Source organism: Canis lupus, chromosome 1, assembly GCF_048164855.1.
Source record: "Canis lupus baileyi chromosome 1, mCanLup2.hap1, whole genome shotgun sequence".
NCBI classification, from domain to species: Eukaryota; Metazoa; Chordata; class Mammalia; order Carnivora; family Canidae; genus Canis; species Canis lupus.
The window spans coordinates 25887894-25915792 of record NC_132838.1 but is presented as its reverse complement, the minus strand read 5'-3'; the positions used below and the strand labels follow the sequence as shown (position 1 = coordinate 25915792).

At 37.3% G+C, this 27899-nt stretch overlaps 1 pseudogene; it reads right to left on the bottom strand.

Moving 5' to 3' along the window:
- LOC140631960 (tubulin alpha-1A chain-like) overlaps positions 1 to 27899 on the bottom strand; it is a 167371-nt pseudogene that overhangs the window by 42515 nt on the left and 96957 nt on the right.

Here is a 27899-nt window from a genome sequence, read left to right as displayed (position 1 = left end):
GTTATCCTAATGCTTCTCCCCATAAAAGTTAGGGATTTCTTGTCTCTTGCTGCTTTAAGGATCTTCTCTTTATCTTTGGAATTTGCAAGTTTCACTATTAAATGTTGAGGTATTCAGCGGTTTTTATTGATTTTAGGGGCGGAAATCTCTCTATCTCTTGGATCTGAATGCCTGTTTCCCTTCCCAAGTTAGGGAAGGTCTCAGCTATGATTTGTTCAAATATACATTCTGTACCTCTGTCCCTTTCGGCGCCCTCAGGAACCCCAATTAAACGTAGATTTTTCCTTCTGAGGTTGTCATTTATTTCCCTTAACCTATCCTCATGATCTTTAAATTGTTTTTCTCTTTTTTCCTCAGTTTCCCTCCTTGACATCAACTTGTGTTCTATGTCACTCACTCGTTCTTCTACCTTGTTAACCCTCATCATTAGGACCTGCAGTTTGGATTGCATCTCATTTAATTGATTTTTAATTTCAGTCTGATTAGATCTGAATTCTGCAGTCATGAAGTCTCTTGAATCCTTTCTACTTTTTTCTAGAGCCACCAGTAGCTTTATAATTGTGCTTCTGAATTGGCCTTCTGACACTAAATTGTAATCCAAATTTTGTAACTCTGTGGGAGAGAGGACTGATTCTTTGAGGTGAGTTTTTCCTTGTAGTCATTTTGCTCAGTGCAGAGTGGTCAAAAACAAGTTGTACTGGAAAAAGGAGAAAAAGAGAGAAGAGAAAAAAGGAAAAAAAAAGAAGAAGAAGAAGAAAAGAAATAAATGGGGCCGTTAAGCAAACAGAAAACAAAAAATAAGGGAGAGTAGCCTCTGTTTCTATATACTGTAAATTCCTCAACTTCCCCTGGAACTTTCCAGTGCCTCTTGGCAATAACTTGCTTTTCCCCTGTCCTTCTAGCTGGTCTTCTGGGTGAGGTGCCTGCTGTGCTGATTCTCAGGTGTGTGCACCTGGGGGAGCTGCTCAGCCCCCTTCCTGGTGCACAGCTCAATAGAAGTTGTTTATCCTGTGAGGCCACTTTGAGGCTCAGTGGGAGTTTACCTTGTGAGACCCCAGGAGGAGCAACAACAGTGGCGGCGCCCAGCTCTCCAGCCCTGGAGTCAGCTCCCGCAGTAACTACCGCAGTCTCCCAGTCCACAGGGGCCTGGATGCTCCGCGGGTGGGGGGCGCCGATGTGCACAGCTCGGGGCGCCCAGCGGCAGGAGCGTCCTTGCTGTCCTGTGTCCTACCGGCTTTTGCCTGTCCTGGGGAAGTGCTGGATCCTGGCCTTGTTCCTCGGCGCCCTGGGCTCTGGGGACTGCACCGCTGGAATCGCGCTCCCAGGGCCACGGAGCACCCTCCACTCGGAGCCTCTGCCCGAGCCGCCTCCAAGCTGCTCCTGGGGCCGCTGTGCACGTGCTGCAGCCCTTTAGGGAGCTCGGCCGCGGTGTGTGGTGCTCTCTCCCCCGGGGTGCAGGCCCACTGTTAGTGTCCCAGGGAGCCCGAGGGCATCCCCGCCCCTCCTGGGATCCTGCTCCAACTCCCTGCGAGTGCCTTTCTGTCTGGGAAGATTAGTGAAGCTCCTGCTTCTCCCGGTCGGTGCTTTCCTGTCCTGGGGGCACTTGCCCTGGCCTTAGCCCGGCTCCTCGTGGGGCCCCTCCTCCTTGACAGCTTATTTATTTATTTATTTTTCCCATCTTCCTACCTTGATAGAAGCGTGAACTCTTCTCACTATAGCATTCCAGCTGGTCTCTCTTTAAGTCTCATACCGAATTCGTAGGTTTTCAGGATGACTTGAAAGTTATCTAGGTAATTTGGTGGGGTCAGGTGATTTGGGGACCCTACTCTTCCACCATCTTGCCCTCTCCCTTCTGTTTTGTTTTTGCTTTTCTCCTTCCCCTCCTCCTCCTTCTTTCTTTCTTTCTTTCTTTCTTTCTTTCTTTCTTTCTTTCTTTCTTTCTTTCTTTTCTTCTTCTTCTTCTTCTTCTTCTTCTTCTTCTTCTTCTTCTTTCTTCTTCTTTCTTCTTTTCTTCTTCTTTTAGAGTAGTTTTATAGTCACAGCAAAATTGATCAGAAAGTACAGAGATTTATCGGATAAACTAACTTGAAATAAATGGCTATAAATTATAAACTTTGTGTTTTCTCCATTCACAATAACATACCAAACTATTTCCCAAGATATCATCCAGATGACGGATTCGTTGTATGTGGGCTTTAAATTACAATCATAAGAATATGCCGTTCTGGGGGCACCTGGTGGCTCATTTGGTTGAGTGTCTGCCTTGAGCTCAGGTCATGATCCCAGGGTCCTGGGATGGAGCCCCAAGTGGGACTTCCCTCTCAGTGAGGAGCCTGCGTCTCTCTCAACCTCTGCCCCTCCCCCTGTTCATGCTCTGTCTCTCTTTCTCTCCCTCAAATAAATAAATAAAATCTTTCAAAAAAAATTAGCAGTTTTACATTTATATGACAATTTAAAGTCTGCAATATTTTTACCTGTATTTTGTCTATTTGATTCCTTCCTCTCTCACTGCACCCCAAAAGAGGGGGCATATAGTATAAAAGGAGGACCTGATTTAAGTCCTACCTTCTCCATATGTGGATTGAAGACCAGGCCCAGGCAGAAGGGCTACACATTTTCCTAATACTTGAGGAAATTAACAAAATGATAATATAAAGGCAAAAAATGTTAAACTCCAAATCAATAAGGTCCAAAAGTTTTAAAATAAGTTTGCAAAACACATAACTCATGGAAGAATCTGTTTTGGAAGACCTCCAGAACAATTCAGGAGGATAGTCAAGAAAATGATTACCTATCAGAGGAACTTTTTAACAATAAATTCAGTCTGTTTCAATACGGGATTCCTTTAAGAACTATTATGAATTACGACTTTTAAATAGACACACATATGCACTATTTTTATTGCTCTTTCCACAAACCTCTATTTTCTTTAAGTCCTCAATCTCGCCCTCCATAGTTTTGCATGACATAAGCCTTTGCACTAGCACACCACACAAAGTTTATTCAGGACTTCCAGGCAGGTCTGTATCTCAGCCTCACCTAATTGCTCCATTGATAACAGAGTGGGCTGTCTGCATAAAGTTAACTCTGTGTCTAAGGAGCAGTTGAGAAAACGTCAAACATTGCTTTCAGTTAGCATACTGGAACTAAAATCACCATCCCCTCTCTGGCTTCTGAAAAAATGTCCCTTCCCCAAAATACCCTTTCCCCAAAAGTATCATCCCTTCTTAATAATTAATATGAGCATTGTTCTCTTAACCCTTTTAAGGCAGATCTATAAACATTATACCATTTGACTTTCTGAACAATAACATGAAGGTAGATATAATTTCTCTTTTATAAGTGAGCTTTGTCACACAGCTAGAGCTGAGATTAGGAATGAGATCTTTCAAATCCAAATTCAATGCTTTTTCCAGCACATTCTTTTGTTCTACCTTAACCAAGTGTTTGTAGTCCTCTATATTCTTCTCTGTGTTAATATGGATTATAATACCTGGGTAGGAGGAGAACACTTTCTCTTTGTATAGCACAGAGCATAGTTTTCACTAGTATTTTTTAGGGAAGTATGTATCTGACAAAATTGGTGATTTTGCATTTCATTCTTAGTTATTATATTTTATAGAAGAGAAAGCTGAGCCCTAAAGAAATTAAGTAGTTGAACTAATTCACACAGTACATGTCAGAGACAGGATTTCAATTTTAGTCTTACCTGACTCCAAATCCCATGATCTCCAATTGAACCATTGAAACTTCCCCAGGGTGGTCTCTCTGGCAAATCGTACGTACCAGAAGCAAAATTTTTTTTTGTACCAAAATTTCGATCTAAGCCTATCCTGATTAAAAGGTCATGATCTGTCCCTGTCCAACAGTAAATCTGAGGCAAAGTACATGTTCACTTAGTACTAACTACGTTTCCTTCTGGAGATTCACTATAATTACAAGTATTCCTTTGGGAAGAGTCCAATTTTTTAGGCTCCCTGGCCCAGTGTGGGATGACTCAGGTCAGACTACAGCAGCTCCAAACAACCCTTTCTCAAGACCTTAAGAATGTTAATGACTCAGGTACTATTGTTCTCAGCTGACCTTGGGTGGGGACCAAAACAATTCACTGGCTTAAAAAATCAAGCAATGCAAGATGGGGAAAGTTGATTTTCTGCTTTCAGGCTCAAAAAATTTTTTTCTTGTACCAACTGTCTGCAGAATAACCTGATAAATGGTAGACTGCTCTCAAATTAAATCTTATTTTTTCCTCTTTTGATTGAAGGAAAATGTGAGATTAGACCCAAGAGCAGTTACCCTCTGAAACCCTCCAGGAAATGTTTATTTCATCTTATGTATAAAACCATAACTAGTATCCAAAAGAACCTGATGTCCCTTTAAGAATGCAAAAGGACCATGGTAAACAGCTGGAGGGGGCTGATAGCCTGTCCCACTGCACCCATTCTTTACTGGCGCCTTGAATTGCTCATTTCAAAAGGGAGGAAAACATTTCCTGCCTTAGTGCATAAGGGAGAAAGGTCTGGAGTGACCTCAGAAGATTTAGCAATTTTCTAAAAAACTTTAACAGAGTTTGCTCAAAGCTTCAATTAACTGGACATCTGCCAAACCACTTGGAAAATTTCTGCATTCAGAAAGAAGTATCCTCAATATGAGAGAGATTCTCCATAAGAAATCCTCACAACCACTGTAAATATTTCTATTGTTGGTTGTATAAGTGATTATACCAGAATGTATATTTCTCCAATTCCCCTCATTCCCTTCCAACTATAGCTTTCTAAAAATAAAGACTGTGATTTACTAATTTGTATAATCCTTGTAGAATTTAAGGCATTCACTCATTCATTCATTCATTCAACAACAATTATGTTTAACACTGTATCAAGCATTGGGACTGCAATGACATTTGATCCATAGATGTTTCTTGAGCATTTATTGTGTTTTTGGCACTGAGCTTGAAAATGGGAGATGGCAGTGAATTAGACCGTCAACTGTCCCATCTTTATGGAGTGTTCATTCTAGTTCAGTAGGTTTTAATCCTTACTGTGAGCTAGAATCATCAGGGAGCTTTTAAAGTAAACCACTGATGAGGCTTCACCTATTGAATCAAACCAAAGAAGTCAAACACCCCGGTTTGGTGGTAGATGCAGACAATAAAACAGAGAATTATATGATATGATTATAATATGAATTATATGATATAATATTATAATATGATTATCATATTTATAATATGATAAATAAAATGATTGACAAAAGTAAAGGATACTTTGAAATAACATAGAAAGTATACACAAACCAGATTCAGGGCCGAGTAGCATGTTTTAAATGATGATTGACCGGTTACCCTAAGAAATAAAGGAGCATTCTAGATAAAAGAAAGAGGCCATTCAAAGCAGAAAAAAATGCATTTTTGATATAGAACAATGATACTACTATTTTTTATGAGTAGAGCATGGGAAGCCCAAGGTTCAAAGAAAGAAAGACAACTATGGAAACTGGATAAGCAGGCAGAAGCCAGAGCAAGAAAACCCCCGATTCTCATGCTGAGGATTTGGAAGTTAGTTCTTGAAACAATTAGAGCTTTGGAGGAAATTTAAACAAGAAGCTAATGTGGTCATTCATTGCTCATTCTTTAACTTTCTTTACTCCCAGGCATGGATGCTTAAATTTTGCAGGTCTTGGAGCAATAGCACAGTAAACCTAAATTATATCATTTCACTCACTTGAAGAAATCCACACGACCTGCTAAAGGATCTTGTCATTATTCCACTTTAATATGTGCCCAGCCTCCTCTACCTCTCTTCCAGCTAACCTAGTCATTTGTCTTGCTCTCCAGCTTCCCAAACCCGGGCCCTGGGAGATGCTGAGGACACTTAACACCCTGGTTCCCAGGAAGAGGAGAACGCACTGGAGTGTGGAAGGATGGTTTGAGCATCATGCACAGATCTCCAGAGAAAAGGGGACCTAAGCACGCTGAGGATTTTGTCAGCTGGCTTATCTGATAAGGCAAGAATAAGAATCATTTCCTAGGAAACAATGGTAATTTAAACTTTTTTTTTTTTTTTTCCAGACTGTCCTATTTGCCTGTATGGGCTTCATTGAACCCAAAACCCATTTTTGTTACTTATAGCCCCTTATTCCCCCCTCTCTACTATTCATAAAATAGTGAAAAACAGTTCTTTTTTTTTAAGATTTTATTTACTTATTGATGAGAGACACAGAGAGAGGTGGGGAAGGCAGAGACACAGGCAGAGGGAGAAGTAGGCTCCCTGTAAGGAGCCTGATGCAGGACTCGATCCTGGACTCCCGGGAGCCAAAGGCAGGTGCTCAACCACTGAGCCATCCCAGCATCCTCATGAAAAACAGTTCTTACAAATAAGGGAAAATTCAAGTACAGTACCTGCTTGTTTGACTCAATATTTTGATTTGATTTAAAAATCAATAATTTATTTTAACTAAATAACAGACATTTTATTCCTATGTACAAATAACTCAGAAATTCCACTCTGCCTCCCACATCCCGTTTGGTCACAAGGGATAATGGCTGCATTGGCAAGAATTATTTCCAGTTTCTGTCAAGGGTCATTTCAGAAAGAAAACTGAAGCAAAAGCCTTACACTATTATTTTTATTTTAAAACATTTAAAAATAAATATCTATTTATTGGCCTCAAGGGTCTTCTTGTTTCTGCAAATGAAAACCTTGGGAGGAAGTAGTTTTATGCTCATGAAGCACCAGGTTGGTCAGATTAAAAGGGACCAAAGACAAGAGCTCAAACTTAAATACTAGCCTTCTGCAGCTACAAGTCAGACACTGGTTTTTCTCTAATTTGACTCTACTTAGTGGCCTTCTGGGATCAATCATGGGAGACCAATACTCACTTGAGACAAATCTGGGTATTGCTTTCCTTTTTAGAAGAGTCAGAGATCAGAAGGCTACATCTTACAACATATGTATTAATAGCAACTACTGTTTGGTTTCTTACTCTGTTCTAGGCACCATGCCAAGTGTTTTATATACAGCTGACCCTTAATGTGTGGGTTAGGAGTGCTGACCTCTTGCACAGTTCAAAATCCACATATAACTTGACTCCCCCCACAATTAGCCTACTAGTGACTGGAAGCCTTACTGATAATATAAACTGTCAATTAATACATATTTTATATGTTTTATGTATTAAATACTATATTCTTACAATAAAATAAGCTAGAGAAAAATGTTTTTAAGTTTTAAGTAAGTATATTCTAAGTAAATGTTTTAAGTAAGGAGAAGAATATACATTTACAATACCGTACTATATTTATTAAAAAAAAATCTATGTATAAGCAGACCCATGCAGTTCAAATCCGTGTTGTTCCAAGGTCAACTGTACATTCACTAATTTAACTTATAAATAACTGTGTCTGAAGAATCTTACACTGACAGGAAAACATGCAACTAGTAAGTGGGACAGAAGGTATAGAATTATTTTTTGTGACATAGAATCGAGAGCTCAAGAACCACTACCCATGTCTGTTTCTCTGTCATTAAGATTTTTCCATGCAAATCATTGTTGTTCAGTATCCATAAGGTGAATAATGTAGAAAAGTTTCCAAGAAATGAACTTTTCTCTGACTCACTGCATAAACATTTGTGTTCTTCAGATATATGTCATGAAACTGCAAAGACTAACAGTACTTACATCTCCAATGAGACTCCAGCAATTAACCATGAACCAGCTGCAGGTCACCTGGCCTTGCAAAACAATTCAGTCTTATGCTCATGTAGCTCTTTTTCAGGACTGTAGCCAGGAAAAGGAATTTGAGGATTATCAATGACCCTTTTGTTTTAGGTCCATTAGCCTTGAGGTAGATTTTCTGCTAAAATATTTACTCTTTTTTCCTTGATGATGTCATTCCTATAACTACTTTTGATATAGTTAGCTAATTACAGCTTAAAACTACTTTTTGTCTTCTGAATTCCTTCTTCTGCTATTCCAACCCAGTGATTTAAAACAACAGCAACAACAAAAACTATTGTTTCTCATTCTGTCTCCATTCTGTGATTTTTTGAGGTTAAATCAATGTAGCTATCATTCCTAGTAGCCTCAATGTTAAACCTTATTCAAGATATTCAAATCTTGGCAGCACCTGGGTGGCTCAGTTGATTATGCATCCAACCCTTGATTTCGTCTCATGTCATGATCTCCACTGAGCATGGAGCCTGCTTAAGATTTTATCTCCCTCTCTCTCTGCCCCTCCACCTCCCCCATCTCACATGCAAGCTCTCTCTCTCTCAAAAAAAAAAAAAAATTCAAATCTGTATATGAGAAGGCAATATATGGTATCTGAGGAACATGTGGGTCTTCAGTAAGATTGGCCTACACCTAGTGCTAATGTTTATAAGTTACTTAATCTCTACATTCTTGAGATTCTCATTTTTAAAAATTGGATATTAATGCCTATCATTCAGAGTACTTAAAAGGATTAAATATAAGATATATGTGAGCCAAATATTTTGCATTTTCAAAATAAGGGATAGATACTTAGATAACTTTATAAAGAACAATATTTATGGTCTTATCCTTAAAGGTTGTTTTGATTTTTTTCTTTTAAGAAATATATTTTAAAAGTTAAATAATATCAAGTATATATGAATGCTAAGATCTCTTTAAAAGGAGATATTTATGTAATATCTTTATCTCTGGTATATTCAATCCAGTCCTAATTAAACATCACAAGAAAGAAGCAGATGTAGTACTTTTATAAAACATAATTAGGAGCCTCTTCTAAAAATATGTTGGTCACTATGAATCCCATATAGATATTTTTTATAACTTCATTTTTTTCTTCCATCATTTCTGAGAGTGATAAAATCTTCCTACGTCATAATCAAGAAAATGTCTATAAATGTCCATGAATATTACATTGGACTAAATTATTAACTCCTACTGGGTGAAGAGACATCACAGAATAGTGGTCATGACACATGATTTGGAATCACACTAGAATTTGTATCCTAGCTCTGATATATAAAGTGGTTTGGTCTCCCTGAATGGTTTCTTTACCCCTATGCAACAAATATAATACCTACTGATGCCAACATTAAATATAGCAGTAGTGATGGAGGTGTACACGCCTCCTCCCATCTTCCTGTTCACCTTCATCTACCTAGCATTTGAACTTAGATTAATTAAAGTGAATTAATATTGTTTTAATACATGAAGTAAAAATACTTGAAAGCCCCACTCAGCACATTGACTTTTTTCTGTAAAACATGCCTTTTCTTCCCTTATTTGCCAATTGGTATGAGTGCACATTTGCATGTAGGCACACACATAACACACATGTGCAGACATGCGAGTTGCTCCATCGAGTTCCAGCTAGGAAACAGTAGGTAATGTGTGGCAGTTTTGTTTAGAACTCCCCGGTACCCCAAATTGCTGCCCAAGTGAAATATTTTGTATCTTAATTGCTGGTGAGCAGCAAAGGCATTTTCAGTGTTGTAGTGAAAACGATGCAATTTTCCAATAAGAATATGGTTAGCCATGTCAGAAGAAAAGAAGCCTTCATTATTGTTCGGATGACACTGTGACATTCTCCTGAAGCCAATATCTGGTTCCATGATTCCCAACAGACATATAATAATAACGATATTAAGAAACAGATATATTTCAGTATGTAGCCAATGTAAAAGACAGAATTTCATAGGTCACTCCAGATCCACTTACACTCTCTATGGGAAAAAGTAGAAAACAATGTAAATTCTTTTATATCCTTCTCAGATATCTTGTTGACCAAGTTCAAAACACGTGTAAGAAGAAAGAAGAAACAAACAAACGAACGAAAACCCAAGAAATTTAAATGATGCAACTTATTTATTTCTCCTTGAATATATTTCCTTATTTTACTTGTTATCCTGGGCATCATTAGCAGGTACCTTAAACTTCCAAAAGTTTTGAATGTGTGAATTTTGTGAGGTTGCCAAATAATTACCTTGTTTATTCCTTTCCAGTTGCAGGATCTTTACTAATAAATTTTGCTGGTAACAAACAACCCCATACCACTGACACACATCTGGTGGAACTTTTAGAGCATGAGGCTATAGCAGGCAGATGGGTACCATTTTATGAGACTCTGCCACCAAATTGATGATGTCAACTTAGTACTCCTTCATATTATGCTAGTAATACTTGAAATGGAAAACATGGAATCACACATCAAACATTACAAGGTAAAAACATTACAAGGTGAAAGCTTCATATGCCTCAATTAGAAATTATTCTGCTTATTTCATATTTTCCATCTGAAAGCTTTTTTAGTTCCATTTTCTCTGAGGATTTACTCAGGAGGCTAGACTGTCATGCCTAATAGAAAACTATTTTGAATTTCTTTCCCTTTCTATCTCACGGTTGGAAACAGAGAATCTACATTGTGAGGCATATCCAGGTTTTCTGCTAATGATAAATAAAACTTTGATTCCTCCAAAAGTTGATTGCATAATCTACACCACAGAGTGCAAACCAAACGTAAGTTACTGTATGTTGAATCCACCTAAAAAAGAATGAGATGTATTATTAAACAGCTGGAGAGATTATTAAAGAAATATTATTTATTCACTAATGGAAAGTTGACCCAAGCCACAGGTCATTATTCTTTCAAACAGCAAAGATCTGAAGATTAAGATTCCCTTTTGTTGATAGAAATCGTCTTCTAAGAACAGATTTGAGAAGGTTGGTAAGAAAGGTGAGGCAGATATGATTTCCTATACTGTAAATAATTCAGTAGGGAGACAAAGTTTGTCCCAATAACATCACTATTTCTTTAAAAGATAGCAGAAATTGCTAATAAAACAGTTGAATAAAAATGGAGTGCCTCAGTGGAATTAGTATGTTATACAGCTCAAATTAATATAACATTGCATGTCAACTATACTTCAACTAAAAAAAAAAAATAAAAACAAAAACAAAAACAGAGTGCCTCAACTCATCAGGATTGTTTTAAAAACTAGATCTGAGAGACACCTGGGTGGCTCAGCAGTTAGCACCTGCCTTAGGCCCAGGGCGTGATCCTGGAGTCCAGGAATCGAGTCCCACATCAGGCTCCCTGCATGGCTCCCTCTGCCTATGTCTCTGCCTCTCTTTCTCTGTGTCTCTCATGAATAAATAAATAAAATATTTTTAAAAAATAGATCTGAGAATATTTTGTGTAATCATAAAAAGTCAATTAGCATTTATTGGGCCTTTTCAAGGACTGTATTAATTTTCTTTTGTCACACGACAAACTACCCAATCAACTTTGGGTTGGTGCTCAACCAACCTTTATTTAATTTCATTTTGTAGGCTAGCAATTTGGGTGGGGCTCAGCAGGGCAGTTCTGTCACAGCCAGATGCACTTAGGCATCTCCAATCAGCTCTTGGGGTTAGTTAGGTGCCAGATGGTCAAGGATGATGGGGTGGGCAGAATATTGACCCACCTTCCCCAAGATGTCCTTAACCTAATCCATGTAACCTATGAATATGTTATCTTATACTGCAAAGGGGATTAAGATTGCAGATGGAATCAAGGTTAATCAGTTCATTTTAAGATAAGATTACCATAGATTATTTGAGTCAGCCCAATATAATAACAGAGATACTTAAAAGTGTAAGAGGGAGTCAAAAGAAGAGGTCAGAGTGAAGTGAGGTAAGAAAGACTCCTACTGCAGTTGCTGGCTTTGATGATAAAAGGAGGGAACATAAGCCAAGGAATGGGGGCAGCCTCTTCAAACCAGAAAGGTAAGGACTAGGATTCTCCTCTAGAGCTTCCAGAAAAGAACACAGCCCTGGTGATACCTTGAGTTTAGAAGAGTGACCTGTGTTGGACCTGACATACAGAGATGTGAGATGATAAACTGGTGTTATTTTAAGCTACTAAATTTGTGATAATTTGTTAGAGGAGCCACAGAAAACTAATATAGGTTGTCTCATCTGGGAGAATCTGTCTCTGCTCCACATGGTTTCTCATCCTTCAGTGGGCTCTCTTAGGGTCCACTCAGATAAAAAGTAGGTAGGATACCAAGAGAGTGGGTGGGCAGAGTGCAAGGCCTGTTGATACATCTAAGTCCCAAACTGGTACATCATCATTCTACCATATTGTTGATACATCTAAGTCCCAAACTGGTACATCATCATTCTACCATATTCTGTTGGCCAAACCAACTCACAAGACCAACTCTTGTGGATGGAGATTTAAGGAGTTGGAAAATTGATCCCACCTCCTACTGAGAGGAGCTATCAAGTAACTCAAATCAAAGAAGGGAAAAATTGAGTCCAGTTTTGCAAACAATCTACCACAAAGACTAAAACCTTCATATCCCACTATCATAACATGTTTTAGGAATTGGGCTTAAAATTTGAACAATAGTATTACCATGAAGATGAAAACAATATGCTGTGTGCTTTAAAAATTGTACCAGTTTTGCATTATGGTACTATTTACTTTTCTTAGAAAGTTAAAACCTTTTATTTTTTTCATTTAAATTAGGTTAACATTATTCATGGGTTCCAGATTATCTGGGCATCTAAGGGGTGCTGTCTGATGGCAATATAATGGGAATCACATACATAATTTTGCATTTTTAACTGAAGCCACACTTTAAAAAATGTAAGAAGAAACAGGTAAAATAAATTTATTTTATTTTATTTAAGCCAATGTATCTAGATATTATCATTTATTTAAGCCAATGTATCTAAATATTACGCCAATGTATCTAAATATTATCATTCACCATGTAACCAAAATAAAAATATTAACATATTTTGCAGTCTTTTTTCATCTTGAGTCTTCAAAATCCAATATGCATTTTATACTTGTAGCACATCTCAATCTATATTAGTTTCATTGCTAGTGCTCACTAGTCCCATACATCTAACGGATACCATACTAGACAAAGCATATCTAACAAATTCAAGGAAAGCCCCAGGCAAAATGAGAAGGTGCCAAAAGTTTATCCTTAATGCTCCTTTTCTCTCTTTTCTCCATTGAGACCTCTTCCTGCTTCCTCTTTAAGGTTCCAGTGTGTTGTTTTCTACATTCTTGCTCTAGGAAAACAAGCAAGCATATGGCATACAAATACATCGTGATTCAAACATCCTGGGATTTGAAATCTGAAGTGCCATTTACTAGACCTAACTTACTAGGCATAACTTATTTTGAGCTTTGGATTCCTCAATACCTATCTCACCATTCCTCACAGAGTTTTTATGAAGTTCAAGTGCAATAATCTATGTAAAAGCATTTAACACAATTCTTAGCACAGTAAAGGCATTGTAAAGAAGCTATCATTAATTTTTCTTTTAAATCATGTCTGCTAGAAGGAAGTCATGCCTAATTTAAAAAAAAGACTGCTTTTAGAATTTCAGGTACCACTCATAGGCTGGAGAGGGTATCCTTTCAAAGGAGAAGAATGAACAGGAATATGAACAGATGGTGGGAGAAAAGTGTATTTGAGAGCAAAGTATTTGTGAAAGTCCTGGTACTTCTCAACTCTTCTCTCTTTCTGATACTATAAAAGGAAAAGTAGAAAACCATGTTTTCAACATTTGAAAACCATATTTCAGATGCTCATTCAACATAAGATAATTTCCAGTTATTTTCATTGTGAAGATTTATTTTTGTCAGAATATAGTATAAACTAATGGTTTCCTTTTTTTAAGATTTTATTTATTTATTTATTTATTTATTTATTTATTTATTTATTTATGAGAGACAGAGAGAGGCAGAGACATAGGCAGAGGGAGAAGCAGGCTTCTCAAGGGGAGCCTGATGTGGGACTCAATCCCAGGACCCTGGGATCACGACCTGAGCCGAAGGCAGACGCTCAACCACTGAGCCACCCAGGCATCCCTAATGGTTTACTTTTTAAGCCAAGAAGCCTACTGATTTTCCAAAACTGGATAAAGTACAAAACAACTTAATATGGCAGTGCAAATCAGGACAAAAGGACAAATTCTTGTATAATCTATAGCTGTTTAAACCTCAAGTTTCCCTATAAGGTAGATACATCTAACTGCTGCTACATGATAACAGCATAGTTCATACTGTCTTAGTGAATCACTGCCCATCCAAACAAACAAAAATATATAATTATTAGCTTCCCAGAAAATGAATAAAATGTTGGCAGTTTCAATAAAATATTCTTTGTGAGTCAGAACATTCTTTGATATTTCCAAGACATGCAGTCTCAACTGCAAACATATTATCTTTGGCCTTTAGCCCATGTGATTGGACACCAGGTAGTTATCTGACAGATGTGATCTTGAGGCAAAAAGTAGGTGAGATGTTGCCCATAGGCTAACAGGCATCTGGTCAGACATCGGAATGTCTTTCTAAGTTACTTGGTGCATTAGTTTCCTATGATTGCTGCAACAAAGTACCACCAACTTAGTGGCTGAAAACAACAGAAAGTTACCATCTCAGACTCCTGGAGGCTAATGGTCTGAAATTAAGGTTTTGGCAAGGCCATGCTCCTTTTAAAACCTGTAGAGGAATCTTTCCTTGCCTGTTTCTAGCTTCTGATGGTTTGCTGGCAATCTTTGGCATTCCTTGATTTCATGTGCATAACTCCAAACTGTCTTCATCATCACATGGTGTTCTCCTTGTGTGTCTATGTCGTCGTAGAACTATCTTCTTATAAGATCACTGGTCATATTGGATTAGGAGTCCACTGTACCTCCTCTTAACAATTACGTCTGGGGATGCCTGGGTGGCTCAGCAGTTGAGCATCTGCCTTTGGCTCAGGTCGTGATCCTGGGGGTCCAGGATCGAATCCTGAATCAGGCTCTTTGCAGGGAGCCTCCTTCTTCCTCTGCCTGTGTCTCTGCCTCTCTCTTTCTGTATCTCTCATGAAAAAAAAAATTACATCTGTAGTGATCTTATTCCTAAATCAGGCCACATTCTGCAGGACTGGGGGTTAAGACTTCAACATATCTTTCTTGGGGACACAATCCAATCTATAATACTTGGTTCCATTGGGGATTTGAATAAAATGGTTGAGAGGCAATGGAGCATAGTGGTTAATGGCAGGGACTCTTGAACCCTTACTGGTCTGGATGAACTCAGTTGAATTCAGACGAGATCGGGCACGTTCAGGGTGGTATAGCCATAGACGAACTCAGTTGAATTCAAATCCTACCTTTGCTGCCTAGTGTGTGATCTCAAACAAGCAACTTAATATCATGTGCCTCAGTTAATATTGTTGCTCTTGTTCTTGTTTTTTTTTTTTTGTTTGTTTGTTTGTTTTTTGCCTCTGTCTACAGGAATACGATAAGAGTAGTAACTAACAAGGTTTCTGAGAATTGAGGTAACATATAAAATGCCTAAATAGTGCCTACCAAATAGGAATACTGTAAAAGTGGTTACTTATTATTTTGTTGTTGTGTTTTATAGCTTAACTCCTCACAGGTATTTCCTACCCAAATTTGAAATTCTATTCTTCACAGAAGCAGCTATGCAATTGCTCTCTTTTGATTTTTTCCCTTTAGGGTATAGTTCTTTTTCTTTCAAAATTAAATGACTCTCCTGTCATTTATGCTTATGGTATGTACACAGACAAACTTTCTGGAGAGGAATTTGGCCACACATATCAAAAGTCTTAACAAATGTTCATAACATTTGATCTAGGTAATTTATTTCTAAGAATTTATTCTAATATATAATTTAAAGTGAGTGCAAAAATTCTGCCAAAAGGGCTTTTTAAAAATCATAGTAATATTTATTGTAACAAAGTTACATAAAAGCTATTTTGTAATGGTTATTAAAAATCATATACATATTAATATAATCAAGTACTATCCAATCACTGAAAATTGAATTTAAGATCATTTTCAACAAAAAAACATATTTGCTATATAATATTGAGTGAAATAAAGACAAGACACTACCAAGAACAGAACACTTCAAGAAGTTTTCTTTGGTGATATAAATATTCTCTATCTATACTGTTCAAGATGGTAGTCATTAGCCACATAATAACCATGCATTAGACATGTGGCCAATGCAACTAAGAAACTTAATTTTTCATTTCATTTCATTTTAATTAACTTAAATTTAAATAGTCAGATATAGTTCATGGCTACCATAATGAACAGTGAAGGTCTACTGTATCTTTTGTTTATTGATTCTTCTGTTTCTACTTTCCTTACCTTCTCTTAATGCTTCTCTCATGTCTCTGTCCCTCCCTCCAGATTCAACTTTAAAGGGAGTCTTCACTCTTCTCCTATTTTTTAGCTGGCATCATCTGTTTTCAGGAGATAACCCAATAATGAATCTTTTTCAAGGCATAATGAGACTCTATGGGCTTCTAGTTTCATAAGTATTTGGAACCTAACCAAAATCTGACTTACTGCTAAAGTAATCTCACAAGAATTTCACACATTAAGCTGAACATGAGGGTAGCAAATAAAATTACTTTTTACCATATAATAAGTGACCTTCCATATTCACTTTTTGAAGTATTCAATGTTGCCTGGAGGAAAAGGCATTAGACTTATTTTGTAAGGTTACTGAAGTAATAAACCATGACAAAAAAGTGGACCAACTGCAACTTTGTTGAATTTATTACCTCTTGTAGTTTTCTCATGGATTCTTTAGGATCTTCCATTATAGCATCATGTTCACAAATGAGTGAACAGAAATACTTTCTTTTCTTCCCAATTTGAATCCTTTTATTTGTTTTTTTCTTGTCTAAGTGCTATAGCTAAGAACATCCAGAACAATGTTGAATAGCAATGGTAAGAGTGGAGATCTGTGTCCTTTCCTGATTTTATGAGGGAAGCTTTCAGTCTTTCACCATTGAGTGTGATGTCAGCTGTGGGTTGTTTTCTGTTTGTTAGTTTGTTTTTTATAAATGCTGTTTTATCATGTAGCAGAAGTTCCCTTTTCATCCTAATTTTCTGACAGTTCTCATAATAAAAATATGTTAGACTTTGTCAACGTGAATTACTTCCAAGTCATTAACAACCTTTAAACAGCATTGAGCTTTGTGCAGTCAACAATTTAATAAGTGTTTGCTGAGTTAAACTGATTTGAAAATGGCAAACACCAAAAACCTGGAATCACATGTCAAGAAACATGCTTTGAATACATTATCCTTAGAGATTCACTTGGAAAGACTAACTTCCCCACCTCCCCATATGTACAGAAGCCATGTAACTCACATAGGAATTTTTTTTTTTAAATCAGCTTTTACACTAAGTAAATTTTAAAATATGTAAAGAGTGAACTCTGATACTTAACACTATTAGTAAACATAGTTGTCTAGGAACCCTCCAGAATTAAAATAGGCTTGGCCTAATGGAAGAGTGAGAAAACAAAGCCTCAATAGGTTCAAATACTTGAACCTATTGTAGAGTATTTGCAGCCTCAGAAGCCAATGTCAAACATAAAATGTTCCTCGACAGCTTGGTGTCAAATTTGAATATCTGAGCATTTCCTCTAATTAGATCACATGACATATATATTTAAAGTCTATCAACATCAGAGCATTATTTTGCAGAAGGGACTCTGTTACCAGAAATCTCTATTTCTCCTCTTGGGTACATCTGTGGCATTTCTTACTAGGTATCATTGACCCAGGTATGTTATTTTCCTTTCAGGTATTCTAATTGGACCTTGCTGATGAAAAAAAATCCACAAGGAACACGCAGTACAAAATAATATTTGTCACTGATGTGGTAGAAATAGAAAATTATACAAACAATTTGGGAATTATAGGTTCATCACCACTGGGGTGAAAAGTTATAGACCATTTCTCACCCTCAATTATCCATTGGTTCCCTGTTGTGCCTGAGCCAAATACCTGGTTTCTTTGCATGCTTCTCTAACTTCTACTCACCAAGATCTAACACTCAAATATGACAGCCAGGAGTGATAGTGGCCAGGTTCTTGGTGAATACCTTCAAGGGCAATAATATATGTTTGCCTGTAACTCATAATTAATCACTAAATTTCCTTTTGGGAAAAAAAAAACACATCTTGGGGTATATTTTACTGTCCAGGGGGCAAGAAATGACAGGATGGGAAGAGAGGAGAAAGCAAGTAAGGGGGGATGATTGAAAACATTTGACTTGGCTTGAAATAAAAGTACATATTTCACACATATTTTTAACCAACCCCAAAAGACAGCCTGACTTCGAACACGCTGAACAGGAAGCCATTTACTGTTGGAATGCTTGCTGAGCCCATCCAAAACACACACACTCCTAATACCCCTGGGCTATCTAAAAAGGGTTGGTGTGAAAATATTTAACTTATATGTGTAATTCTGCTTCCTGTTTTATTTTTTTCTTCTTTGCCAACTCTGTTTTACAAACTTTGTGAAAAATGATAGGAAACCTATTTCATTTTTGTCCCCACCCTTTATTGACTCAGCTGTAGATTCTACTTCAATTTATAGCTCAGACCTGGCTTGAAGACCAAAGAGAAAGGTAAAGGCAAACTGCTAAACTCTCAAGGTTACTGTGGCTAAAGAGGAATCTCTGTGGAGGAAAGCTTGCTGTGGTGTTGATATATCAAGGGCAAGAGGGTGTGGAACAGGAACTGGCCTTGGCTTTCAGAATGTGTACATTTAGTAGCGTCCATTCAAAAAGAGTAAAAGGAAGGGTATGGAGAGGAGGAGGGGAAAGGAATTTTCTGAGGATTAGATAAGTTGCTAGAGACACCTGAATCCTATTAAATTTCAAAAAAAAACAGTCTTGGTTATCAAGAGGAATTTAAAAATATTTTGTAGAGGAAAATAGAAAGACCCAAATAATTCATAATTATAATTCAAGCAAAAGAATTTTCCAAAACTTGGTTTAACATTGAAGATATGCTCTTTTAGAATAAAATGAATTCCAGATTGGTGTACTTTACATAGGATACCTGTTACCCTTATTATATTTTGACTCCTTGAAAATGCTGAGTCAATGTGCAATAAAAGGTTTGAAAAAAAATCGGAAACCAACTGGAAATCCAGCAAGCTTGAAGTTCAGATTTCAAAATTCTTGATCTCAATCTAATTTTCCCAGAAAGCTGACCACATTCTATGGAAATCTTGTCATAGAAAGAGTTTTATAATTGAACAGTTTGTTTTAAATACTTCAAAAGAGGTGGAGAAACTTGCAAATACCTGAACTCAAATAAGTATTTCAACATTACCTCCTGAAGCTATGCTTCAATTTTATATCAGACTAACACTCTAAGTGGAACACTATCCTGGGAAATTATACGTGTCACTATAGGTTTTACAATGCTTTAATGGTCAGGTCACTGGTTTGCCTTAAACTTCTGCCTGAAGTAGATAAAGGCAAGGCAGCAAGCCACTTTTAAACTATTGTGGAGATATTCAACAGTACAGTAAAACAGTTCCTTAGATCTCTTGTTAGAGATCAGCTTTCAAAGTTTATAAGCAAGAAATGTGATAACATCAGTTTGTAATTTTGAATTTGAAAAAAAAGACTTTCTATTAACCTCAAAAGACTATATGGCTGCAGATGCACACTATGGTTGACACCATGTGAAGACTATGTCCACTGATTCTTATCACTGTCACATATTTTCAGCATGGCTTATTTTAAGGAAGGTGATGTGAAAGTAGATTTCTGATATATTTTCAAGGTAAAATAGGGTGAATTATCAGATCTGCTGCATAGTCTTTCCTATGTCAGCCAACTGCAATAATCATTAAGATGGCTGTTACAAAACCCTTGAGAGAAATTTTCACATAAAATTATATATCCTAGAATTAGGTATCATATCCAGTCACCTGTGAATTGTGCCAACCAATGGTGCACAGTTCAACCAACTTGATGATGTCAGGTATAAGCCAGATCATGCCACCCTATACCCACTCTGGAACCAACAGAACGTTTCAAAAAAGGATATCCTTCCCTCCTGAGTGTACTTGAGTTCTAGACACCTTCATGATCTATATCTAATGACCAACAACCCAAGGAATTGTGCAGCCTGAAGCCCTGGGATTAACTTTGGGTAGGTAAGTTCTTGGCACTACCTTGGAAAATTCAGTCAATCTTCTTGACCTGTTCTGTTCCTATTTCTCCTTCTGTGCCTTGACTTTATATCTAATTGGCATACTGCAGTGTCCTGCTGAGATGGCTTACATGGGGCCTACTTTTTTTCTTCATGTCAACTATACTCTTCTTGTCTCCTATAATTAAAATGTGACTCCAATTCTCATACCATATGTCAGATCACCTTCCCTAGTTAACAACTCAAACTACACTTGTCTTAGTGTTTGGCCACTGCAAAAAGCTCTCCAAACCTTGTCCCCAGCTCTTCTTCTCAGATAAGGCCCACTAACCCCAGAGATTGGTACCTGCCTATATTGGGATGCCATTTTTGCCATACTCCCTGAATTTTGAGTTTTGTAGGTTGTAGTCCCTTTGTTGAGGAAGAAGGATCTACAGATGGTCCTGCCTCCATTACTTCCTTCTACTAAGCTTAGTCCCTTCAGGGTCCTGGTTTCCACACTGGGTGTAACTCTCTTGGGAGCCATTCCTGATGGGCACTGGTTACAAATGAATATTCATTCCCACCTCACATATTCCTTCCCAGTATTTTCAAATATAAAGGCCACTTTACAGTGAAGAAATTACTCAAATCCCTCCTTGTGTAATTATAATTTTAACATTTTTAATTTTAACTTTTAAAAAAATTTTATTTATTTATTCATGAGACACACAGAGAGAAAGAGGAAGAGACATAGGCAGAGGGAGAAGCAGGCTCCCCATGGGGAGCCTGATGCAGGACTCGATCTCAGGACCCCGGGATCATGACCTGACCCAAAGGCAGATGTTCAACCACTGAGCAACCCAGGTGCCCCTAATTTTAACATTTTTAAATTGGGTAATAAAAAGTATCATTAGGAGTATTTTTAATTTAATTTATACTTTTTGGATATATTCTTGATATATCCATATCTTTGACAAATCATCCATGTTTGACTAAACTAGATAATGCATGTTATATCCAGCATGATACCTATACATAATAGTACAAAATAAACATTAGCTATGATTATTGTTGATGCTGTTCTTACTCTAAACATTAACTCACATAAGGCTACTACATGATCTCCCTGCTTCTAATCTTGTCCCTTTACAGCAGCAGCAGTGATCACCCTTAAACCTGAATCTGATAAGGTCATAAAACACAAATTTATTTAAGTTTTCCTACCAAGCCAAAAATAAAATACCAGCTTCTTGCCCGAACCGACAATGCCCTTCATGATCTGGCCCCTGCCTGACCTTCCAGCTTTCTTTCTGATCCTCAAATCAAGCTTCTAGCATCCACAGAACCATTGCCCTGGCTAATTTTCCACCCAGCAGACATTTCCTCTAGATCTACACATGGCTACCTCTTCTTCAGTCATCACATCTTGGTTCAAAGGACATCACTTCAGAAAGTACTTCACTTAGCCATCCAATTTAAATAGCCATGTAGTCCTCCCTATCACATTTCCTCCTTCTAATCCTCTGAGTAGCAATTTTATCTATTACTTCTATTGTTTATTCACTTATTTCCTGTCTTTACCCTCACCCCACCCCAAAAAAATATAAGCAGGGCACCTACCTACCTTATTAACCACAATATTCTTGAAGCATCTAATTTGTACATCTAGTATATTCAGCCTACAGACAACAAATAATATACATTATTGCAGATTCCTTACAATAAATCATTGGACTCACCCCACCTATGGCCTACTATATTCAATGATACTTCCTCTGAAATTGAGCAAGTCATAATCTTCACTCAACTCTTTTGAAATCGAAGGCAATGGTATCCATGTTCCAAACCTCTGTCAAGGTTTGTCAGTCAGTTCCTATGGCAAGGCTGCCAATGACTCTCTCCCACAGTGGGAGACCATTTGAGCTGCCTTTTCTCAGGCCCTTATCTTGCTATCACCAGGAATCACTGATTAAGTGCCTCAGTATGTAATTGAGAAGATATATACCATAAAAGTTGGTTCTCTAAATCCTAGAATTTTAGCTGCTTAAGTATCCACATCATGGTAAGTAGACTACTGTACCTCTAGTTACTGCAGTGAAAAAGAATGGGATACAAGGGAGACTGGAAGCTACCTTATGGAAGCAGAGCTTTCTGAGTAAGAGTGAAGAGTCTTTTTTTTTTTTTTTTTTTTTTTAAGAGTGAAGAGTCTTCCAGGGAACCTCCTCACCTAGTCGAATAGAGACTGAAGTCATGGAGTTCCTGTGCAAACCATGCCCAGGCATCTTACAGCAAATGAGTACTGCTTTCACATGAGGCAGATGCCTCTCCCCAATCCCCAGCCCCCATCTTGAGATAATTAACAGAGAAAACAAATTTTAAGAACAAAGAACATTATTCATAAAATGTGATTCACAATAAAAATGAATTATCCAATTGAAGATTGGCTGCTGCAGACATAAAGACTAAGAACTTGGCAATAGTGACTGCCAAAGAATGACAACAGAGACTGACAATTTGGCAATAGTGACTAATCCAATATGGACTGGCAAAAAATAGAGAAATAGAATGCAAACCAGAATGAAAGACAAGACATCTAAAAACATGAGGACATGGATGTTTGGGCAGTGTCTCTTCCAGTTCCACCAAAACATGAAACCACCTGTAGCTTTATACATATACATATGTTGTTTGTAGTCACTATATATATGCATAAATACTATGGTATGATAAATTGTTAGAGAACTGACTACATAGTTACTTCATTCTTGGATACAAACTGTACTAAAGAGGGGTGCCTGGCTGACAGTCAGTAGAAAATGGGACTCATAATCTTGGGGTTGTGAGTTCAAGCCCCACGAGGGGTGTAGAGATTACTTAAAAAAAAAGGATGTACTAAAGAACACATCTTTTTATAATCACTAAGAGAAACAATTTTATTTTATTTTATTTTAGATTATTTATTTATTTATTTATTTATTTTGGCAACTTACAACCAACTTTTATTTTTTTTGTATATTTTTTTATTGTTGATTTGCCAACATATAGTATAACACCCATTCCTCATCCTGTCAAGTGTACCCCTCAGTGCCTGTCACCCAGCATCCAGTCCCACCGCCCACCTTCCCTTTCACTACCCCTTGTTTGTTTCCCAGAGGAAAGATGTAGTTTTAATCAAGAGGAAGCATTCTATATTTTTAGTCATTTATCCAGTAAAAGCAAAATAGTTTACAATCCCTATAGCAGGGTTCCTTGAGCCCCTTTAGGAGATGTTCCTTTAAAAAAAAAAAAAAAAAAAAGCAAGAAAGAAAAGGGAAGAGTGGCTGTGTATGCTCACACTAGTTTTGAAAATACTGGTTTAAAACAATGTTAAAATGTTTATATTCAAATGTTTCAATAAGCTAAGGTACAAGATGTGTTTCCAAGGGTATAGGAAGCTACCACCAGATTACCATGGACTCCTTCCTTCAGGAAGTATCAATTAGCATCTAAAGAACATTATATGGGAAACAGTTCCACAGGAAATGGTGCCTAACAAGATTTGATGCTTGCTATAGTCCCATTAGGAGAAAAGAATGACAATAGAATTCTTAGACTTCCGCCTATGAAAGACTGTAAGAAAACAGAACTAGGATATCCCAGAAAGCTTTCCTAGAAAATCCCCTACAGGCTTTTGCTCATGGCTCTGTAGCTTGACCTTGGGCACATGACCAGAAACAGGTCAGGGGAAGCTAGAAGAGTGAGAGGTAGAATCCTCAGCATCCGAGGTAGAGGCAGATATAAGAAAGAGAGATTGGTAATGGTCTGGGGACTTCAGAGCTGTAGTGTGTGACACGAAGGGGAAGTATCTGACTTGCACTGCCAGATAGTAACATGTACTATATACAATTTCAACAGTACAGAAGGAAAAAAAAAAAGCCAGAAACAGATTGGCTTAGTAATTACATTTAGCATAATATAATGTGCTTAGTATATTATAGAGATGATTTTCTAAGTCTTTAAAGAAGGTAAGATTTAGTTGGTAGATAATTTTGTGAAAAATGATTAGTTATAATACATACCATTAATTCCTACCTCAAATCATAATCAATATACATTCCAGATGGGCTTAAGAGTTAAATGTTAAAAAAAAAAAAAGACCTAGAACTAAAGATAGGCACAGATATCTTTTAAATTTATGAAACACAAAATACTAAGACAAAAAAAATACAAAGATAATAGATCAGAAAATTTGCCTTTAAAAAATAAAATTATATAAATCACAAAAAGCATACCAAACAACACTTTTTAAAAATGGGAAAACAGTTTCCAAAACTATGACAGATCACAAGTGGAAACATTAACATATCAAGAATTTCTACAAATAGGGAAAAGGAAATGAATAGACATCTTACAGGGGAAAGCTGTATAATACAAAATATTTTTTAAGAACTTCTGTAATGAACTAGGGGTGGTAGAAGGGGAGGAGGGAGAGGGGTGGGGGTGAATGGGTGATGGGCACTGAGGGGGTCACTTGACAGGATGAGCACTGGGTGTTATTCTGTATGTTGGCAAATTGAACACCAATAAAAAATAAATTTATTATTAAAAAAAGAACTTCTGTAATAGTAGTCAAAGAAACAAATTTAAATTCACTTACTAAAATATTAATATAAAATGTTTTAAATAAAAACTCTCAGTATTGTCATAAGTATGGTGACAGACACACTCATAATATCGAAGTAGGAAAGTAAAGTCTTGTAATCTTTCTGGAAGGCAATTTAGTCATATATTTAATGCTTTTGGCTCTGAAATTCTACTTCTAAGGAAATCATCCTAAGGAAACAATCAAATGGAAAAAGATACAAGAATGTTCATCGTAGCTTACTTTTTATTTATTTATTTATTTATTTATTTATTTATTTATTTATTTATTTACTTTTATTGGAGTTCAATTTCCCAACATATACCATAACACCCGGTGCTCATCCTGCCAAGTGCCCACCTCAGTGCCCATCACCCAGTCACCACAACCCCCTGCCCATATCCCCTTCCACTACCCCTTGTTCTTTTCCCAGATTAGGTGTCTCTCATGCTTTGTCACCCTCACTGATATTTTCAGTCATTCTCTCTCCCTTCCCTTTATTCCCTTTCACTAATTTTTATATTCCCCAAATGAATGAGAACATATGTTTGTCCTTTTTCGATTGACTTAATCACTCAGGACAATACCCTACAGATCCCTCCCCATCGAAGCAAGTAGTGGGTATAAGTCATATCTAATGGCTGAGGAACATTCCCTTGTATACATAAACCACATCTTCTTTATCCATTCATCATTTGATGGACACCGAGACTCCTTCCACAGTTTGGCTATTGTGGACATTGCAGCTATAAACATTAGGGTGCAGGTGTCCTGGCATTTCCTGCATCTGTATCTTTGTGGTAAATCCCCAGCAGTGCAATTGCTGGTTGGAGGGCAGATCTATTTTTAACTCTTTGAGGAACCTCCACACAGTTTTCCAGAGTGGCTGCACCAGTTCACATTCCCACCAACAGTGCAGGAGGGTTCCCCTTTCTCTGCATCCTCTCCAATATTTGTGGTTTCCTGCCTTGTTAATTTTCCCCATTCTCACTGGTGTGAGGTGGTATCTCATTGTGGTTTTGATTTGTATTTCCCTGTTGGCAAGTGATGCGGAGCATTTTCTCATGTACTTGTTGGCCATGTCTATGTCTTCCTCTGTGAGATCTCTGTTCATGTCTTTTGCCCATTTCATGATTGAATAGTTGGTTTCTTTGGTGTTGAATTTAATAAGTTCTTTATAGATCTTGGATTCTAGCCCTTTATCTGATAGGTCATTTGCAAATATCTTCTCCCATTCTGTAGCTTGTCTTTCAGTTTTGTTAACTGTTTCTTTTGTTGTGCAGAAGGTTCTTATCTTGATGAAGTCCAATAATTCATTTTTGCTTTTGTTTCTCTTGCCTTCATGGATGTATCTTGCAAGAAGTTACTGTGGCCGAGTTCAAAAAGGGTGTTGCCTGTGTTCTCCTCCAGGATTTTGATGGAATCTTATCTCACATTTAGATCTTTCATCCATTTTGAGTTTATCTTTGTGTCTGGTGTAAGAAAATGGTCCAGTTTCATTCTTCTGCACATAGCTGTCCAATTTTCTCAGCACCATTTATTGAAGAGACTGTCTTTTTTCCAGTGGATAGTCTTTCCTGCTTTGTCGAATATTAGTTGACCGCAGAGTTGAGGGCCCATTTCTGGATTCTCTATTCTGTTCCATTGATCTATGGGTCTGTTTTTGTGCCAGTACCACACTGTCTTTATGGCCACAGCTTTGTAGTACAAACTGAAATCCGGCATTGTGATGCCCCAAGCTCCAGTTTTCTTTTTTAATATTCCCCTGGCTATTCGGGGTCTTTTCTGATTCCACACAAATCTTAAGATGATTTGTTCCAACTCTCTGAAGAAAGTCCATGGTATTTTGATAGGGATTGCATTAAATACATAAATTGCCCTGGGTAGCATTGACATTTTCACAATAGTAATTCTTCTAATCCATGAGCATGGAATATTTTTTCATCTCTTTGTGTCTTCCTCAATTTCTTTCAGAAGTGTTCTGTAGTTTTTAGGGTATAGACCTTTACCTCTTTGGTTAGGTTTATTCCTAGGTATCTTATGCTTTTGGGTGCAATTGTAAATGGGATTGACTCCTTAATTTCTCTTTCTTCAGTCTCATTGTTAGTGTATAGAAATGCCACTGATTTCTGGGCATTGATTTTGTCTCCTGCCACACTGCCGAATTGCTGTATGAGTTCTAGAAATCTTGGGGTGGAGTTTTTTGGGTTTTCTAAGTACAGTATCATGTCATCTGTGAAGAGGGAGAGTTTGACTTCTTCTTTGCCAATTTGAATGCCTTTAATGTCTTTTTGTCGTCTGATTGCTGAGGCTAGGACTTCTAGTACTATGTTGAATAGCAGTGGTGAGAGTGGACATCCCTATCTTGTTGCTGATCTTAGGGGAAAGGCTCCCAGTGTTTCCCCATTGAGAGTGATATCTGCTGTGGGCATTTCATAGATGGCTTTTAAGATGCTGAGGAATGTTCCCTCTATCCCTACACTCTGAAGAGTTGTGATCAGGAATGGATGCTGTATTTTGCCAAATGCTTTCTCTGTAACAATTGAGAGGATCATATGGTTCTTGTTTTTTCTCTTGCTGATATGATCAATCACATTGATTGCTTTACAAGTGTTGAACCAGCCTTGCATCCCGGGGATAAATCCCACTTTGTTGTGGTGAATAATCTTCCTAATGTATTGTTGGATCCTATTGGCTAGTATCATTTTTTTTTTATTGGCTAGTATCTTGTTGAGAATTTTTGCATCCATGTTCATCAGGAATATTGATCTATATTTCTCCTTTTGGTGGGGTCTTTGTCTGGTTTTGGAATTAAGGTGATGCTGGCCTCATTGAAGGAGTTTGGAAGTACTCCATCTCTTTCTATCTTTCTGAACAGCTTACTAGATAGGTATGGTTTCTTCTTTAAACGTTTGATAGAATTTCCCTGGAAGGCATCTGGCCCTGGACTTTTGTGTCTTGGGAAGTTTTTGATGACTGCTTCAATTTGTTCCCCGGTTATTGGCCTTTTCAGGTGTTCTATTTCTTCCTGATCCAGTTTTGGTAGTTTTTGGTTTTCTGGAAATGTGTCCATTTCTTCTAGATTGCCTAATTTATTGGCGTAAAGCTGCTCATAATAAGTTTTTAAGATCGTTTGTATTTCCTTGGTATTGGTGGTGATCTCTCCTTTCTCATTCATGATTTTATTAATTTGAGTCTTCTCTCCTTTCTCTTTAATAAGGCTGGCTAATGGTTTATCTATTGTATTAATTCTTTCAAAAGAACCAACTGCTGGTTTTGTTAATCTGTTCCACAGTTTTTCTGGTCTCT